Genomic DNA, 21,126 nt, shown 5'->3' on the forward strand with positions numbered 1-21,126 from the left:
TGTTCACTAGAGTTGTCAAAGACTTTGGAGAACATTTAGTCCAAACCTCTCATTTTATAGACAGTTTGAGTCTCAGGGAGGAGAACTGGTGAGTGGGATTACAAGACTAATTAGTGGTAGATCTGACTCTTGGTTCAATTCTTCTGATTATACTCTACAGTCTCTGTTAAAGAGGATGCCGTCATCCTTCTTTTGTTGCAAGCTGTTTGAGGCTATAAAGTGTTAAAGAGAATAACAAGTATAAGAAGATCTCTCCTAGGTATAATTAGAAGGGCAGTTGTCCAAATGTTTTTGTATGTATAAGGCTGCCACCAAACTCCTTTTAGCTTACCTGTAGGATTTAAAACTAGAGGGGACCATTTACCCAAGACCCTTCATTTTACAGATGAGAAACAAGGCCTGCAGAGAAGTAATATGTCCAAGGTTATACAGGTAGTAAATGAGAGAGTCAAGATTTAGCCTTAGTTCTTTCAATTTTGATGATCTTTCTCCTACCGAACATAACAGAGAGAATTCTCTTTAGAGGGAAAGCTTGAAAGCATGCCCCTGTGAAGGAGGAAGAGGTCATAGAATCACAGATTTTAAGCTAGAAGAGACCTGAGAGGTCCAATCCATACATTTGGATTCTACAGATGAAGAATCTGAGACCCAGAATAGGTTATGTGATTTGCCCAGGATCATAAAGATAGAAGAGAAAGAATTTGAACCCATCTCCTTTGACTTTGAATCCAAACTACTTTGCCATCTAGAATGTCCTATAAATATTCTTTCAAGATTTTGTTCACCACACTTATATGGTGAAGAAACCCAATTTCAGTTCCAACAGTAAGGTTCTTATTTCCTCACTCTCATTAATGGGCTTGGATCTTACTATAGAATAGAAAACTATTTTTATATCCATTATCTTGAAAGGGGAAGATTTAACCTGTGATGGTATATACACAATGCAATACTTTACCTGTGAACTATAAATAATTTGCTTTTGTCTTTTCCTTTAAAAAACAGCAATGTGCTCTTAATTGGGGAAGAATCTTTGGCCTTTCAGCCATTCATACTTCGGGGCTTTGATTAGCCTAGCAAAAATACATCATTGGAGGATCGGATGTGGATTTTTCCCAGTCTTTTATATCTTTCTCTCTGCCCAACACCACTGTGACTTCCTCATATATTCCTCCCCACCCCTACCCCTTAATGCCTTTCTCTCTTCCTTTTTTGATGGAACAAAGCTCTCCAAGATATAAATACTTGGTAATAAAATGTGACTCACCTATTCCCTCTACTGTAAAAGTGCTCAAAGTCAGTAACTAAAATTTGTGCTTGCCTCAGTAATTACACAGCTTAGTCTTTATTGAAATTATCCTGCAATCTAGAAATTAGAGGTGAAACAGCCCATGAAATCATCTTAACCCAACCCTTTTCTGGCAGATGTGAGAATCTTTTCTGGGAGATATTTCCAGTACTCATTTGGTTCCAAAATATTCAAGCAAAACATCATTCTGATTGTTACCTTCAAATGACTTATCACATGCTGCAAAACTGCCAGAATCCATCTCTAAGAAGCACATTTCCAGAGATCAAGTAGTGGTTAGCCAAGAGAAAAACAGTTAGCATTAGCCTATAAAAAGGCAAAGAAATTGAGCTGTAAACTATGAAGCCAGATGCTGCCAGTTTCTAAGCTAGGGTAAGTGACTTGACTAGAGGAGTCATGATCAGTGGTAGGCTGGTCAAGTTTGCTCAGAAAGATGTGTAAGGTAAAACTTCCCATTTCTACTTCCTCCTGTGTCTCATTGACTTTCAGTACCAGGTCATGGTTAGACAGGGCAGTCTAGAAGGAAACAGGACTGGGAACTCAACCAAGCTGCAAGTACGGCAATTGCCCTATATTCTCAATAAAGAATTCAAAACGAAACTCGGCTAATATAACATTATACACCTTACAGAGAAAGAGCCAATATAGAAAGAGATCATTCAGATAGAGCAGGGGTCGGCAACCTTTTTGGCCGTGAGAGCTATAAACACCACATTTTTTAAAATGTAATTTCATGAGAGCCGTACAGTGCTCACAATGTATGCTCCTGTAACAGCGCCTGAAAAAAAAATGACTTTATGGCTCCAGCAGAAAGAGCCATACGTTACCGACCCCTGAGATAGAGCATAGGATCTGGGTCAAAGGATATGAATTCTAATTGTGGGTCTGTTACTTACATCCACTTGGATCTTGGGAAAAGCACCTTATTTTCTTATCTATAGAAAGTGAGTTGCTTGCATTAGATCCAGAAATCCTAATCTTTTTTATATTATGGACCCCTTTGGCATTCTACTAAAGCTGATTATGCACCTCTTTTCAAAAGAATATTTGCAGCCTACATTCATAATTCAAGGAAATGCTGAATTTCAGTTAGAGGTTCATGAAAATAAATATTTTTTTTTTCATTCCGGGCTCATGAACTCCTTGAAATCTATCCATGGAGTCTTAGATCTATGCACTCCAGGTTAAGAACCTTGGATTAGATGATCTCTAGAGTATTTTTAGCTCTAAATTCTGTAATTCTCTCATACATACCATGAATCCAGGAGGCAAACCATTTAAGGAGAAACTGGATGAATAACCACCTATGTATTAAGTTTGCTGTAGAAAAGATTCCCAAACTGGCCAGAAAGATGGATTGGCTAAACCCTGAGGTTATTTTCCATTGGAATAATTCTATAATTTTTTAAAACTCTTACCTTCTGTCTTGGAATTGATACTAAATATGGATTCTAAGACTGAAGAGCAATAAGGACTAAGCAATTGGGGTTAAGTGACTTGCCCAAAGCCACACAGCTAAGAAAATATGAGGTCAAATTTGAACCCAGGTCCTCCCAACTCCAGGTCTGGCTCTCTATCCACTAAGCTACCTACCTGTTCCAACTCTATAATTCTTTAAATGTAAGTGAGAGTCTAGGGTTTCAAGCTAAACTAGAAGGATTAGGTAATCTGGATATCTGCGCATATACTTAAATACAAAATATATAGGAAGCATATACAAAATTATTTTGCTGGGTAGAGGAGAACAGTAACGGCTGTTGAGTTGGGGCATTGAGAATGGGTTTGGGGAGGGAGAAATCAGGAAAAACCTTAAGTAGGAAGTAGCTCCTGAGCTGGGTTTTGAATGAAGCCAGGGATTCTTCCAGGCAAAGGAAGTATTCCAAAACATTTGAGTTTAAATATGTATGCTTGTATGTACCTGCTTTAGGAGGAGGTGGATAGTGATAGTGGTATAACAAAGTGGGCAGTGACTCCCCAAAGGTCTGAAATCACTGCCATTAGAAGAGTTTGTGAATTTTTCTTTCCTGGAGAGTATGGAGAAAAGGAACAGTTATCTGAGATGGTAGAGGACAGCCCTGCTGACTGCCAGGGGTCTGGATACATAGAGATGTCCATGGGGTCTTTTGTCATGAGGCAAAAAGCATTGGCTGGCAGCAATGTCAATTCAAGACTACTTCCAGCTCAAACTTAAAGGTTTGGGAGGCAGCTAGGTGGTTCAGAGGATAGAGAGCCAGACTCAAAGACAGGAGGTCCTGGGTTCAAATTTGATCACAGACATTTGTGTGATTCTAAGACTAAAGATAAGAGTTTAAAAAGAGAAACAAATTTATAGGAATGTAGACTAAATATAAAAGGGCCCTTAATAATCAACCAATCCCCTTTCATTTTATAGATAAGGAGACTGAAATCAGGAAAGATTAAGTGATTTACTCAATGTGACACAAGTATCAAATGACAGATCCATCTTGTTTTTTCAATTATATCATGCTGCCTCTTGAGTTTGGGTCAGTACCAACTTGTCAGAGCTTCAAGGATATCTAATCTGGTCAGTGTTGGGTACTCTGTGTTTGTCAATGCCCCTCTTAAAAAGTGACAACCTGAACGGAACATGATACACTGGTTATATTCTAACCAGCACTGATTAGAGCAACATTGTACTTTCCTGTTGTTATCGGATCAGTGTTCATTTCTAGCCTCTGTTAAGGAATTGAGAGATAAATGGGAAAAAGAATTGACTCTACCACAGAAACAAAACAGAAGGGTTGGAGGATAAAAATTGAATGCGGTGATGATATATGTCAATATCTAAACCTTGAGTCTCAAGTAGTTTATCTGAAAAGGTAAATCAATCTTAGATAGACTTAAAGATAGGAAATGTTTTATTTATACCCTCAGAGCATAGCACAGTGTCTATCACATAATAGGAAGTTAAAAAATTTGTTGGATGGCTGAAGAAAATTTTAATCAAGTGATAGAGATATTAATATTTTACATATTATTCTCTCTCTTACCCAGCAGACTCTGAAGGCTCCCTATTGCCTCCAAGAGCAATTACAAAATGGTCTGTTTGATATTTAAAGCCTTTTTTAAGCTAGCCCTTCCTACCTTTCAAGTTTTCCTACACCTCAACATGTACTCTTCAATACAGAGGCACTGATCTCCTGGCTATTCCAGGAACCAGGCACTCCATCTCTCCCCTCTAGAAATTTTCTCTGGTTATCTCCCATGTCTAGAAGTACCCCCTTCTCTGCTGTGGCGAATGACCTCCCTGGATTCCTTTCAGTCCCAATTAAAATCCCATCTTCTCTAGGAAGCCTTTCTTAACCCTTTTTTAATTCCAGGGCCTTCCTTCTTAATTACAATGCCTTTCTTTTTTTTTTTTAATTATTTACTATTTATCCTATATGTAGCATCCTTTGTATATATTTGTTTGCAGGTTGTCTCTCCCATTGATTGTAATCTTTTTGAAGGCAGGGATTGTCTTTGCCTCTTTTGTATCCCTAGTACTAAACAAGATGCCTGGAAATTAGTAAACTTAGTAAATATATATTGATCAATTAATTAATAGGGAAACTTCATAAAATATAAACATAGATTGTGAGGGAAAAAGTTCTTAAAGAACTTCTAAATTCTACACATTATTGCCTCCTAACATCAAATAAAAACACCCTTATTTTCTGTGGATCAGGGATGAGGGGTAAAGGAAGAAAAAATTCATTTCTGACTTTGAAGAAGATAGTAACAAATTAAGGAGCTTATGAGAGATTTAAAATAGACTGGAATTTTCATTGCACAGTTTAGACTTCTGAACTTTTCTTTGAAGATTTGACAAAAATAAAATGTGAAAGAGTCATCTCTATATTGATATTACACAGATTCAATGAACCAGAAATCAGAAAGTTCTTCAAAATCAATGTAGTTATGGAATGATGAAAAAATAGTTGTCTGTATTTCACTGAAATATATTGGTTCGTCTTTTGGTGCCTATGAAGATGACTAACTCTACCAAAACCAAGTATGAGTTCTTTTTCTAACATTGGGGAAGGATTTACAGTATTATACATACTCTTCCCAGATCAGCTTCTCTTGTCACCATATGTCACAAACAAGATGGCTGGCTAGGTCTAGGATGCAGTTGGTGGTCAAAGGGAAAAAAAAAAACAACTAAATCGTTTGTGTGAAAGAAGGCTCTAATGACATTGATTTTATTAGCATAATTTGTTAACCAATAATAAAAGTGAGTGTTTATATGAATGTAAGTCTTTACTGTTATAAAATACTTTATTTTTTAAATTCTTATATATTTTTAATGTTATATCTATTTATTTATTACTCCCATGTTGGAACTCTTATAACAAAGCAAAATGGTTAAAATTAATAATATAGCAACCTCATTCAATAGTTCCTGCAACATTTCATACATGTAGAATTCCTCCATCAGTCTATTTAAAAAAAAAACTATAACAGAAATCTTTTTTTCCTTCATACCCTCCACCAGTTTGGAAAAAACGAGAAATACAAATTTCTTGTAACCAATATAGTCAACCAAAAATAAATTCCCTTAATGACTATATACAAACATATGCATATATGTGTATACAAACACATGTATGCATACATGTGTGCACAACACACATATGTGCATATACTTGTCTCATTTTGAACTCTAAGTCTATCACTTTTATGTCATGAGCTCTTTCATACAATAACTAGTCAAGATTCCAGAGGACCAATGATGAAATGTGCTATCCATTACAAAGCATTTACATATATGATCTCATGCGTCTAATAATCCTGTGAAGTAGGTAGATAGGTAGTTTTATGTACCTTTTATAGTTGTAGAGGTTGAGTTTCAGCAAGATTAAGTTCTTTTCTCAGGGTCACAGAGATAGAACTAAAAATATAGAAATTTGAATCTAAGATATCTCTAACTCCAAGTTCCAGGTATTTTCCACTACACCATGAAGCTGAATTAACTAGCCACAGATTACATAAACCAGACTTTAGACTGGCTGCAGAAGGGGAAAAAAAATTGGTCAGTGCTCAAAAAACTTCCATAGTGAGTACAGAAAGACACAGTGGTGCTGTATTTCATTTTATTGTGCTTTCCTATGAATTGAGACTATCCAGAGTTAGGTTCTAAAGCAGAAAACAGGATGCTGGGAAGCCACAGAGTGTAGACTGACCAGCACAGAAATGGCAGTGGCCCATGTACATTAGCAAATAGCTCTGGTTTGGCTAGGATCCCTGCCCTAAGCTTTGAAGAAGCAAGAAATTATACCTCTTCTCCTGACCAAATATGGAAGTTTATATTTGTTGATCTGTTTGTTTTTCTGGAGGATGGTGGCCAGATTGATCACAGCCAACCAGATGCTTGAACTCTTGCAATAGCCAACAACTAACTGGTCCCAGCCACTGATCCTTCCTTACTTGAACTTGTTATTGTGCATACTCTACTATATTAATCTTCCTAAGAGACCATTTTCATCCTTCCATTCTCTTACTCAAAATATGCAATGATTTCTCCTTGCCATGACATTTCAAACCCTCTAAAATCTTGCTCTTAGGTATTAGAACCCAGGTCTTCCTGACTTCAGGTCAGCACCCTAACCATGACCTGAGAAACAAAAATTTATTGACTGCTATATCCCTGCCTGTCTTTTTCTAGCAGGGACTTTTAGTTTGTGTTTGGAAATTTACTTTGTTTCCTATAATGAATTCAGAACAAAAAATATTCTCTTGGGGTGTACCTCTGTTTGCCCTGTAGGTAGCCACTTGATGAACATTTCTGTCAGCACTTACAGGGTGACCTTATACTTTATATGAGCGAATCTGTTTTGTTTTAACCTTCATGAGAGAGACCTATCAACCAGGGGAAAACTATCCTCTATCTTTAGTGTGTCCCTTGATCACTTTAGGCATTGAAGAACTGGGGTCATAGAGAGTTTGAACACTTCTCTCCTGTCCAGAACCCACCCCCAAATCAAATCTCTAAAAAAGGAGCTTCAACATTTGGTAGCCCTTTAATTGGAATTTTAACTGCTAACCATCTAATTAAGTTCATATGATTCACTGTCTAGAATTCAAGTCACAGTTCAATGATGAAATAGGAAACTCATTTTTCTTCAGAGTCAGATACCACAGATATAACTGAAAGGTTCACAAGTAGGTCAGTTCCAATCTTATCTCATGTTAGCCAACCCTGTCCTGCTACTTTAGCATAGGAAATTTCATATTCAAAGAAGTTTTAGCATAGTGCCTCATACAGATGCTTCACAAATATTTGTTGCTCAGATTCAGTTTTAGGTTATAGGACAAATCATAACTGATGACCATGAATCAATAAAAATTATACTGGTGGATTATATTTTCTGAAAAATTTGAAAACATAAATTGATCTAGAAACCTCAAATACCATACCCGTAATATTCTAGGTTAATTTCTAAATATTCATTCAACAAATACATATTTAATGTCCATTGAATGCCTAGAAGCAGCTAGATGGTATCATGCAATGGTTTCCAATGTTTTTTCTTTCACTAAATCCTTTCAACAATAACAAAAATATATTATAAAACTCTAGGTAATTTAATGTGTTACTCAAAATATGTTTTCATATTTGTTAACTAAACACTTACAATAAGTATAATAACTTTTGGGGTCTCCTAGGTGGCTCAGTGGATTGAGAGCCAGGGCCAAAGATAGAAGGTCCTAGGTTCAACTCTGACCTTAGACAGAGCTGTGTGACCCTGAGTAAGTCACTTAATCCCCATTGCCTAACCCTTTCTGCTCTTCTGCCTCATAACCAATGATTCTAAGATGGAAACAAAGAAATTTTAAAAATGCATATATATATATATATATATATAACTTTTGCCCCACAAAACTCTAATTTTTAATTTTCATTATATAATGTAATGCATATACAATATATTATACAATGTAATTATATTATATAATATACTCAACTTTATTCTATACATGAGTAAGAAAAAATTCTAATTATAAAATTATTGTGAATATTTTAAGTAGGATATTACATAAGAATTAAAAGATGTAATCCAGAAAGAACCAGCATACTTATTATTTATCTATAAGTCTTTGTAATAAATTTCTTTATTTTTACAAATTTTGTTGACTATAAAGAACATTTTAATGAAATAAATTACAATTTTGGAGGTCTTTATTATAACATAATAAGAATATATATAGTCAACTTAAATGTTAGAGTTTTTTATTTGAACAAAGGTTTGAAATATTTGGAACAATATCAAACAAAACCAATTTTAAATCTAGTGCTACATGCATTTATTTCTTTATCTTCATTTAAAATAAGGATAAAGTGAAAACACTCACTCATACAAATACGTGGTGGAAATTTGCAAGGAGAAATTTACAAGCTCTTTTGATCAGAGATGGACATTCATTTAAAAAAAAATTTTAACCACCTAACCAATTGATGAAAATTAATAGTTAGCTATAATATAAAATATTTACTTTTTATGGACTGACAAGTGATGTGTTGAATGATAAATACCTGTTCTTAAAGTTTAGTTGCATGTGTTTTTCATTTTTAACTGATCTTTATAAGGAAAGAATCAGACATAATTTTCTTCTGCTACTTCAATGTCAGTTAGATTCTCATAGAAACTATACTGAATGATTGACCAGTTTTTCTAACCAGTCCATTTTCAAATCTACTAGATAAAAGAGTATCATAAAGAGAGAATGAGATTAAATTATAAAACCACCATAATACTATGATGAGACACAATAGAAGGTTTATTTCTGAAGAATGTTTGTGATGGTCCATGATGGCTTCAATATGGCTTGTAATGCTAATGCCTAGAGATTACTGTTTTCAAACAGCCTGACAATTGCTATGTAAGAATGCAAGTGTTTGCAACATCTTGATCATGGTTAATTAAATATGATCACAGGATAATAGAAAAGAATGAGAGAACTCTTCAGGTGCAGTGTGAAAAATAAAAATGGGGGTAATTGCAAGTTTCTGACCATCTATTGGAGTCCTTTTGTACTCAAATGTTAAAGCCCTATAGTGGTTTGGAAACAATTTGATGACAGATTGAGAAACTGTAAGAACATATGCTTAGTCAGAAGCAGGCAGAATTTGATATAATCACTCCAAAACACTCAAATTGTTCTGTAGACATGACAATTTCAAATTGCTATAGCAATAAACCTATAGTGCTTCAAACTTGTACATGTTTATTGTCACAGAGGGGGAAAATACTTGTTAAATAACTGGTCAATTACTGATTAAAGCACTAGTAAAGAACTTTTAGCATAAACCCCTTGGACTTTCATCATGAACCCCCAAGAGGTCATTTATTTACCTCAATTTTCTCAACTATAAAATAGGGATAATAATAGTATCTACTCTAACATGGTTGTTGTCAGGATCAAAAGAGATAATTTATAAAAAGTGTTTAACAGAATGTTTGGCACATACTAGGTCCTCTATAAATGTTCCTTCCTTCATCTTTCTTTTCCCTTCCTTTTACAGGGTCCTACATAAATAATGGGTTCTATATAAATGCTTCTTCCTTTATCTTCATTTTCTTTTCTTTTCCTTCCCCTCTCTTCCTTTCCCTTGCTATTAGATGAAAACTTTTGGTATAGAGCATTAGTAGGCCTGGGTTCAAATTCTTCCTCAAAAAGCAGCTGTGTAATTCTGGGCAAGTCACTTAATCTTTTTTGACTATAGTTTCCTCATCTGTAAAATGGGAATATATAAGAACTCCTTCCTCAGAAGGTTGCTATGGTGATTAAAACATATTTTAATATATATGTATATGTATATAGATAGATAAAGTATTTTGTAAACCTTACAGGGCCATAACAATATTAGCTATGATTATTATTGTGTATAAGGCACATAAAAGATGCTATGGGGATATGAATTTGAATAAAACATGACTTTGAATCTCAGAGTACTTAACTATTCAATGGTTTCTATTAGTCATAGAATTTTGAGCTAGAGAGGACCTTAAAGGATACATTACAACTTTCATTTGACCTCATTCTTCTATTTAGGATATATGTTATCAAATGATACATAAATAACATGTCCTGTGGTGAAAGTAAACTATTACACCATTAAAATGTATCAGTCTGGAATAGTGTAAATGGGAGGTCCATTTTGTATTAATACAATTTTAATATTAGGATTAAAAAAGAAATAATTTTATTAATTTTAAGTTCATAAAGTAACCAGAATCAAGTTGACAAAATGTATGCCACATTATGATGCTCATTGCTAGGCAACTCTCCAAAGTCCCTTTGAGCTCACTTGCACAAGACTATAGGCTGAATATGCAGACCACCTCATAATCTCTCAGCTAACTGCCCTGATCAACTTTGTGTTTACGTTGCAGAGGAGCATAATATAGAACCATAGACCTACACACAAAGACCTGGGAAAACACAGACGTTTTCCATAAGTTTGAGATTGCTTTTGCCAACAAGGTAAGGTCCAGGACCATATGGAACAAACAGTGAGGAAATCAAGAATAGCAGAGAAATTCCACCAAGCAGCTGCAACTGAGAGCCTTAACTGATCATTCATTCTCAGTCTATCCATCAAATCGTACTGTACATCTCACAAAAGATATGCTGGTTTGACAGTACTGATAAATCTGAGTGCAGACTGCACCGAAATATTTGTCTTCTAAGTTAGAGCCTCTGATGGTCATCTTAGCCTCTGCTTGAAGCCCTCAAGGTTGCAGAATCCACCATCTCTTGAGGTAAACAATTACACTTTTGGACTGCTTGAGTTGGAAGGAAGTCTTCCTAAGTTAAGTAACCTCTTTATATCTTCCCTCTATTGCTTCTAGCACTGCCCTCTGGGTCCAAACAAAACAAATCTAGTCCCTTTTCTGCAAGACAGCCTTTCAAATGCCTCCCAGGCTGTCCTGAGATAGTTCATAGCTTATGTACTCAGCCTCATCTTCACTCTCAGGTACTCTCTTTGCTCTCCTCTGAAGTCTCCATTCTTATTGACAAACTCCCAGTTTCTCCCACTCAACAACTAACTCTCCCTCTTCCCTCCTTCACCACTCCCAAGTTGGCTTCAAATACCTCCAAACCTATTCATTACCATAGAAATTGCTAGGCTGCATATTGTCTGAGCTTCCATCTGTAGAATGGTAATCATTTGGCCACCTTCACGGCTGTTTCAGTAATGGCAGGTGATGCAGAAGAAATCTTCCCACAGGGAAGCAATACCTGTCTTTATTTTTCCCTACTCAGCCCTCAAGATTCTAGTATCTTCTGTCTTGCTTCTATAACTAGCAGTTTCTCTAAAAACTGGTATTATATAGTGGGCTTTTATAAAAGATTGCTTTAATAAACAAGTATTATTTAGAGTGGGTGTACTTTGCTTTTTAAAAATATATTAGACATGATTCTCAATCCAAACTTGCTTATAGCATACTATGTTCAGAAATCTTTTCTCCCTTCATAGATTAGTAAGTAACATCTAGCTCTCTTTCAAAGAATAGTAAAGCAGTAAAGCCTGAAGGGAGATTTGAGATAATCTAGTCAACTCTTCAGGTTAAAGATAAGAAAACTGATCCTGGGAGAGGCTGAATGTCTTGTTTGAAATCACCTAGTGATTTGGTGGCAAAGCTGGCCTTGTCTTCTGAATCACAGGCTGGTTAGTTAGGTCAGGTAATGGACAGGGCACTGAACTTGGCAAGTTGGGGAGATCTATACTCAGACCTAGCTTCAGACATTTACTAGCTGTCTGTCTCTGGGCAAGTCATTTAATTTTTGTCTGCCTCAGTTTCCTCAACTGCAAAATGGGATAATAATAGAACCCACTTCCTAGGGATAATATTGATAAAGGGCTTAGAACAGTACCAGGCACATAGTAGGTACATAATAAATGCTTATTTATTGGAATTCTTTCCCTTCCCCTCACTTTTACACAAGTGATTATTAGTTCTGAATTAGAGGGTTCTGAAAGAATGAGTTCTATTTTTGATCTTAGATCTGTGATATCAATTGTGTGGGAAAATTCTCCATGTGGAAATCCCCTCCAAAAAGAAAGTAGCCACTAACTGCAATTTACAGTTTTAGAGAATTGTTTGGGACACTGAGAGGAATGCAGCTAGTGTATGTCAAAAGGTGGTACTTGAACTCATGTATTCCTGACACCATGGATTCTTTGTTCATTACGTTATCCTACAGCTCAAATTTTCTGTGATCATAAAGATTGAGAAGCATGTTATATTTTCGTGTGTCTTCTCTCTGTGTACATGGAATCAGGGTGCCCTGAAGGGTAAATTCCTAGAATGTGTGTATGTTCTGCACAGTATATTTGTGAACATTATGTTTGGCAGATATGGGAACTTGGATATAAAAGTCTTAAGTCTGAACCACATCTCTCATTTATTCCACTATTTTGACTTCAGCTAGCTTACGGCAACTCTAGACAAGTTTACTACAATGCATTCTATTTGAATGCCTGTGCTTGACTGTAGAAATATTGAGGGTAAGGTGGAGTAGGAAGGTATGTAACTCAGCTAATGAAACCTTTGCTTAGTACACAAGTAGCAGGACCCAGAAAAAAAAAAAGCCCGTTATGTAACTAGCTTTCTACCCCCTCAATCAATTCTATTTCTTCTGAGTGAAGGGAACCCTCCCCCCAGGATCACATACTGTGTGCACTACATCACATCAGTGAGCTCCAACATGGATCATGGGACAGTGACCTAGGCACATTGACTGGGAAAGGATCAGGTTATGGATCTGGGGTAAAGGGAAGGAATAAAAGAGCAGGAAGTGGTGGTGCTCAATATATTCCCTTGGGGCAGTGAAAGGACAATGGCGGAGAGAGCTATGTGGGGAGCACCCACTGGCTAGTTTAGAATAGTCTCCCTTCTCCCTTCTCTCTATCTGTGTTTCTTTTCTTATTCAAGTAAATATCAATAAATTCTATGGAAATCAAGGACCAGAGTTTAATTTAGCTTTAACACTTCTTTCTTTTTTATAAACTCTGAAATTTTAGCTTTTGCTATTTGGGAAGACTAGTTGAAAGTCTAAGAGGTTTGATATCTTCATGACTTGTATCATTCATTTGGGGATAAATTTAATAGAATAATTGTTCATAATAACCAACATTTGTATGGTAATTTCAACTCTCTGAAGTGCTTTTACATATATTATCTCATTTAATCTTCATTTTAAGGCAGACATTATGATTTTTCTAATATAGATGGACAAATTAAGATCAAGAGAATAAAGCAATTCACCTAAGGTCACATCTCCTAGACTCTAATTCATTATATTTTCTAAATCATCCTGCTTTATACTGTGAAAGGAGAGGGAGCTTGTGTCAGTGGCATCATGGGGAGAGTCAACTACCCAAATCCTAGGGGAACTCTCTTTCATATGTTACACTTGATAATTAGACATTTCAACAGTAAATGGATGATAGAACTGGAAGGCCCTTATAGATCATTTAGTTCAAACTCCTCATTTCATTTATGAGAAGCTTATCCAACACCACACAACCTGATGATGGAGACAGAACAAAAAACCCAGGTTTTGGTCACTTCTAGTCCAGTGACTTTTCCATGATAGCACATTTAATTCATTACACTTTTTAACTCAAAAATAACTTTATATCTGAAAGAGAGGCAACTTCACTGCTTTTGTCCATCCTTTATCATCTGGACCTGAAAACATCCAAGATTTGGATTACTCTCAACATCATCCATCACTTGATGATTATTAGTGTAGTTCCTAAGGAGAGGATTCAAGCGGGTTAAAGGAACCATTCTAAAAGTACCATGGATTCCAGAGAAGATAATGTGAAACCAAATGATTTTCAAAGCCAATCTCAAATTTAAATTATTTCTCCTTAGCATTAAGTCATTACTCTACAAGGTTTCTCTTGGAATAAAGTACATTATTGTTATTATTGTTCATTTGTTTCAGACATTTCCAACTTCTTGTGACCCCTTCTGGGATTTTCTTGGCAAAGATACTGGAGTAGTTTGCCATTTCCTTCTCCAGCTCATTTTACAGATGAAAAAAATAAAACAAACAAGGTTAGGTGGGGTCACAAAGTAAGTGCCTGAGACTGGACTTGAATTCAGGTCTTGCCAACTCCAGGGGTCTTTCCATTGTCCACTTAACTGCCCAAAGTTTGCTGACAGAGTTTAAAAGACAAATCCATTTCTTCCTTTCTTTGTTCTTTTATTCATTCCTTTGTTTGTTCCCTAATTCCTTCCTTCATTCCTTCCTTCCACTAAATCCATTATTCATTCCCCCCCCCCCATAGAAAGCTGGGAAAAATGACTGTCATAAGATCTTCAAATAAAAGTTCTGTTAAATGATATGTATTTCAAAAACAGGGTTGTTAGGTTGTAAAATGGATAGAGTGGTGGGCTTAAAGTCAGGAAGATTCATCCTCTTGAGTTCAAATCAAGCCTCAGACATTTGCTAGCTGTGTGACCCCGAGCAAGTCCCTTAATCTTGTTTGCCTCAGTTTTTTCATCCATAAAATGAACTGGAGAAGGAAATAGCAAACCATTCCAGTATCTTTGCCAAGAAAATCCCAAATGGAGTCACAATGAGCCAGACATAACTAAAAAAACAACTCAACAACAACAAATTTCAAATACAACTGAGAATCATGACTACTTGGTCGAAGCTTGTATACATGTGCCTAGAGGTCTGTCAGAATTTTTGTGATTCATTCCAGCTGTTGGGAAGAAATCAGAATACTAGAAAGCAATAGAAGGACATACTTCATGGACAACTGGAGAGGTACTGAGGGAGAGAGGACATTCTTCTCCTCCAATCAGTGATGATTCCCAAAATATTTGGATCCAGATTCATGAGAGTAGTGGTTTGCAGATAAGCTTCTAATTTTTTCTCCTTTCTAGAAAAAGTAAGAACATCTATGCCTTTTAAATTTTCATTTGCTTCTTTTTACCACCTCTGGAAATCCTACCTAGGGCCCTGGGAAATTGCCAATCTATCAAACTTTCTAGGGAAAACCAGCATTGCTTAGGTTGGAGAAGGGGTACCTAGGGCTAGAAAGCTCCCAGTTACAACGAGCCATCAGCAAGCATATGATGAGTGCTTACTATTTGCCAAGTACTGTGGAGGTACTAAGATGTAGGTCAAAGATAGGAAGGTAATATATGACATGAAATCACAGAATTCTAGATCACTAAGGAACTTTACAGGTCATGTTGTCTTCCACATTACCTAAATCATTAATCCCTTCTGAGATATCCAACAACAGTACTATACCCTATCCAGAGGAACTTATGAGAAAGAATGCTATCCACATCCAGAGAAAGAACTGTGGGAGTAAAAATGCAGAAGAAAAACATATGATCGATCGTGTGCTTCAATGGGGATATGATTAGGGTTTTGGTGTTAAAAGATCACTCTATTGCAAATATGAATAACATGGAAATAGGTTTTGAACAATGATACATGTATAACCCAGTGGAATTGCTTGTCAGCACTGGGAATGGGGAGAGAAGAGGAGTGGGGGAAATCATGAATCATGTAACCATGGAAAAATATTCTAAATTTTAAAAAAATTGGAAAAAATAGTACTGTCCCTTTTATAAGCTTTTCGTTGGTGGCTGGCACACAGTAGTTGAGGCTTGATACTTGTTTGATTGATAGATAGAATCTCTGGCTTCCTTCAAAGTTCAGCTCTGTTGCCAACTCCTTTAAGAGACTTTTTCTAATTCTTTCATTTGTTGAAGTCCTAAATAAAAAGTAACAGTGTAATTATTTTGTTTACATCCTAATATTTATCTGTCGACATATTATATCTTTGTAGAAAAATGCTCCCTTTGAGGGTAGGGAATACCTCATTTTGGTGTCCAGCATTATATATGCTTGGTTCCCAATAAGTGCCTAATAAATGTTGGATGATTGGTTTTTTGGAAACCCTTACCTTCTGTCTTAGAATTGATATCGAATTTCATTTCTAAGGCAGAAGAGTGGTAAAGGCTAGGCAATTAGGGTTAAGTGACGTGGCAAGGGTTGCACAACTAGGAAGTGTCTGAGGTCAGATTTGAATCCAGGACCTCTCATCTCCATGTGTGACTCATTATCTACTGAACCACCTACTTGCCCCAAATATAAATGATTAATGTAAAAAAAAAGTTATCTTCTCTCCTTTGCATGAATATCTCCAGTAATTGGGAATCTACATTCGATTTTCAGGTAGTCTCTCCCTTCCCCAGCCCTCATTACCTTGTATTAATTTTGTGAAGATTTGTATTATGTATGTATACACATTGTTTCTTGAAAGCTCTTTTAGAAATATGCCATTTCTTTGTCTTTTTATCCTTAGTATCTAACATGGGTATTTTATGAGTGCTGGTTGATTGATCAAAGGATATAAGGGATATAGGGGGAAGAATGAGTCTAAGACAACTCCAAGTTGACTCTTTAATGTTTCCTGACTTCCTTATAATATCCTAGGAACCATTCCTTCCCAAGTTAGAGGTTGGAGAAGGAGCTTGATGAGCACTCATCAGCTAATTAAACTAGTCACTTTGCATCTAGAATTAAAACAAACAATTCTCCAAGGATAAACAGATAAAAGGCCAGAGTTCAGAGACTCTGAGAAGAGAAGGAGAAGTTAGTGGGTGCCCTACCTTGTGTTCTTGAAAGTACAAAGAAGAAACCCAAGTGAGAAAAATTCCCTGTCTCAAGGAATAATAGGTCCCATTATATATCCCTTGAATTAGAGAGCTCTCCTCACACTGATTCCAGGAGATAATTACAGCAAGTATCTTTTTTAAATTTTAAATTTATTTATGTTTGTTTGTCACATTAAAATACCCAGTTAACTCCCTCACTCCTCTCCCTCCATTAGAGATAGCATCATCAGATATATTTCTAGCAACTCTCTTTGTGGTGACAAAGCACTGGAAATTGAAGGGATGCCCATCAATTGGAGATTACTTAAGAAGTTGTGGCATATGATTGTCATGGAATACTACTGTGCTGTAAAAAATGACAAACAGGTAACAAAAAAAAGAACATGGAAGGACCTACATGAACTTATGAAGAGTGAAATGATCAGAACCAAAAGAAGATTATATACAGCAAATTAAAAAAATTATTGAAGCCTTTTGTTTTACATCAACTTCCAATATTTTCTAGGCCTCTTAATTTGGGCGAAGATCAAGGTTGTTTTTAGAATACCATGAAAATAGCACCAAATTAATTTCTCAAGCCATCAGCAAATATTCATTGAATAGTTATAATGCAAAATTGCTTGTGATGTTTTCCATGTATGTGGCTTTTTGCCTTCATGACTATTCTTCGCATCTGTAGGGAAGAACATAGGTTTCAAAGCAGCCTCTCCAGAGGATGCACCTTGTGTCTCCACGACATTTTCATCAAGACCTCTCACTTCCCTGACCTCACACATACTTTCCAGTGCTACAAATTTCTAAAGCTGGAGCTGGAAATTGTTCCTGTAACCACAGACAGATTTTTAGTTTCCTTCTGGGAAGGTTCCTTCGGAATGTTGAGTTATAGATTTCCTCTCTCTTCCCCCTGCTGTTTATTGAGTTCCAAAGAAGAGTAATTTATTTCTCCAGGTTACATGCCGAATACAAGAGATTATCTTTTACATACCTTTCAAATGTGTTGTGAATTTATGGAAACTGGCTCTGCAGCCTAAGAGACAAAAAACATCTTTTGCTTTCATTCTGCCTCTTGTTCAGTGAACTTTCTTCCAGAGATTTATTTTATTTGGGGGGCACAGAAGGACCAGTGAGTCAGTTTGTTTCTTACTACTAGGAAAGGGTGGGCGTAGGACCTTAATACTCTAAGAGATGACAGCTTCTCTAGCAGAACACTATAGCCACCCTCTTAAATCTCTATTGAAACTTTGAGTGCTTTCCACTAACAGGACACAAAGTGGAATTTCCTGATTAGCTGTCAGGGATGTTGTGTGTCTACACTCATGAATCACATCCAGTGTTTGTACATTCCCTTTCACAATGGCAACATGACACCACACGATGCACATTTCTGTCAGACTAGTGAGGAAGAGTGTGGGCTTGTGGCAAAAACACTCCTGACTCACCACCCTGTGACCTCAATTCTTGTCTCGCCTCTCCCACTGGTCTGGACTACAGATTAGCTTGGCACTAAACAAGGAATACATAAGATGCTTAGCTGGAGGGTTCAGTTGCTAAAGAAATCCCCCAAAGAAAGGTCAGATACTATGAGACATGACAGAATGAGGAGTAACTACAATACAAGACCTGGCTTAGTACTTGCAGTCCCTTTTAGCCTTATGGTTCCATCAGGCTCTGCCTCATCACCCCTTTCCAGTTACCCGCAATCTCCCTTCCTTTCTCATTGGAATATTCTGGGATTTGCAGATCCTGGGATTAATTTCTCCTTTAGTAGTAAGCATATACATAGACATGGTAAAGTTTTTTCCTGAAATATAGCTCCCAAACCACAGGACTTTCTTACTGATGAATGTGCATAATAAAGGTAGGAATTTGGGTCTGGATTTTTGGAAACCCATATCATCACCCTTGGCCTCTTTTCTTGTTTAGCTCGTAGGGTTTCATATTTTGGGATCTCTCTTTGTCTGGCCATCCACACATTTTGCTTTGTTTTGGATCTTTATAATGGTTTCTCTTGTAATGAATGCCTGCCTGCCTGTTGATTGACTGCCTCCTTCTAACCAAAAGGTGACCCTTCTAGTCCTGGTATCCCACCTTATCTATGAACTCTACTGTAGCTCATAGTATCATTGTAACCACTTTTCTAAAGTCAAACGTTTACTCTTACTGGGATCAAGTATTTGGCAAATACAAGCCAGAGGAATTAATTTCCAACCAAAGAGTCACAAGAATATTTTTAATTGCCATGTTAAGAAGAATATTCAAGTAGAGCCCAATTAAAGAAAGGTTACAGGAAAATTTATAGTAAATATAAGATAAAGAAGTCTGTGGACTTTTCTCCAATGGCCCAGAAGACTTTCAACTTGATAGGGTCAAAAAAGTCCCAGAGATAGTCTGAAAGATGAAAGTTCCAAATGCTTTGGCTGCCTCTAACAGGAAGTCCCTGGAGATTGGATTCTCTGCAAGGTCACTTGGAGGAAGCCTGCTTAATTGCAGGAAAGAGCCATGGGGCCATCCTATGGAGGCTGAGTCTGTCGTGTTTGGCCCCTGGCCAGGAAGTGGTTAGTGCTGACATTGTTACTTTATTTACAGAACATTGGCAAGTCATCATCCTGCTCATGAGAGGGTTGGATGAGAACATTCCCATAATGCCAGGCCACGAAGCACAATTTTCAGAGGTATCAGGATTCTATTGCTACCTACCTCTACATTGTGTAAATATACAAAGGGAATGGGTTACAAGCTGCTGAGCTATTTATGTCAGTTGTTATGGTATTCCAAACCTAACCAAATGGGTCTCATTAAATTTGTGAAGAGAGAATTAGACTCTCTTGGTTTATTTTTTTATTTTTTTTTTAACTTTTTTTTTTTTTTTATTTTAAACCCTTAACTTCTTGTGTATTGACTTATAGGTGGAAGATTGGTAAGGGTAGGCAATGGGGGTCAAGTGACCTGCTCAGGGTCACACAGCTGGGAAGTGTCTGAGGCCGGATTTGAACCTAGGACCTCCTGTCTCTAGGCCTGGCTCTCAATCCACTGAGCTACCCAGCTGCCCCCTCTTGGTTTATTTTTAATGTAATCAATCAGCAACCTTTAATTTAATCAAATCAAGAACTTAGTGCCCCTTCTTAGCACCTGGTAGGTCACTAGGTAGGAGAATTCACAAGTCAATTACTAGCTCATACATCCAAAGGCTACAAGCAGTCCCCCCCTCTTCCTCCACAGTGCAAGGAAAATTGAAAGGCTGTGATTGGTTCCTATGAAATGGGGAAGAAACAGGAAGTGAAGTGGAAAAAGAGGTATAAAAGGCATGACCAATCATGATTTGGCACCCTTTTTCCTGGATTCGTTCTGCATTGGTGAGCTGAGCTGAAGGGAGATTCTTGGAGGCAGTCATCTTTTCCTAGAATAGTTCTGGACTGGAGCTTTCTGCTCTGGAGAGGTTTTCTGGGTGAGTGACTGGAGCTGAAGGAAGAGGCTTGCGTTGGTGGAACTCTTACTGAACATACCGCTGGGACTTCTTGGAATTTGAGCTGGATTTCACCAGATCAGCAGTTAGGCTGGTAGGACAGACAATTTTCTACCTCCTTCCTATATTTCCCACTTTAATATCTCTACCTTGTGGTAAATAAAAACCGTCATTTTGACTTGAGTTAATATTTTATGAATGGCGATCACAATTTTATGTTTATAACTCTCATATTTAGTCAAACCTAATTTTAAATCTTACAAATTCATTCATTCACTTAATAAATATTTATTAAGCTTCTATAACATGAACGTGAGGAATACAAAGAAGAAAAATAAATGACATTTGCCTTCAAGGAACTTGTGGTCAAATAGAAGGATAAAAGAGGTACACGAAAATAGTTGTAATAGAAGGCGGAATGTAAAAGAGAATTCCATACTCTGTGGCACTTGAGAGAACCACTTTTAGTTTGAAGAATTAGAGAAAGTTGTCTTAGAGGGGCTGGCATTTTATGCAAGACTTTGGACAGTGGGTAGGGTGAAGGCTGAGTTGCTTAGGGGATGGAAAGGAAGTAGAAAATATCTTAGGTAAAGAAAATGGGGGGAAGAGGATGGGTAAAGCATTGTTGGCAAAGGGAATGATGTGCGCACCAGCTCTGGTAAGTTCTGACTTATAAGGAGGTA

Source organism: Gracilinanus agilis, chromosome 1 (assembly GCF_016433145.1).
Source record: "Gracilinanus agilis isolate LMUSP501 chromosome 1, AgileGrace, whole genome shotgun sequence".
Taxonomy (NCBI): Eukaryota; Metazoa; Chordata; class Mammalia; order Didelphimorphia; family Didelphidae; genus Gracilinanus; species Gracilinanus agilis.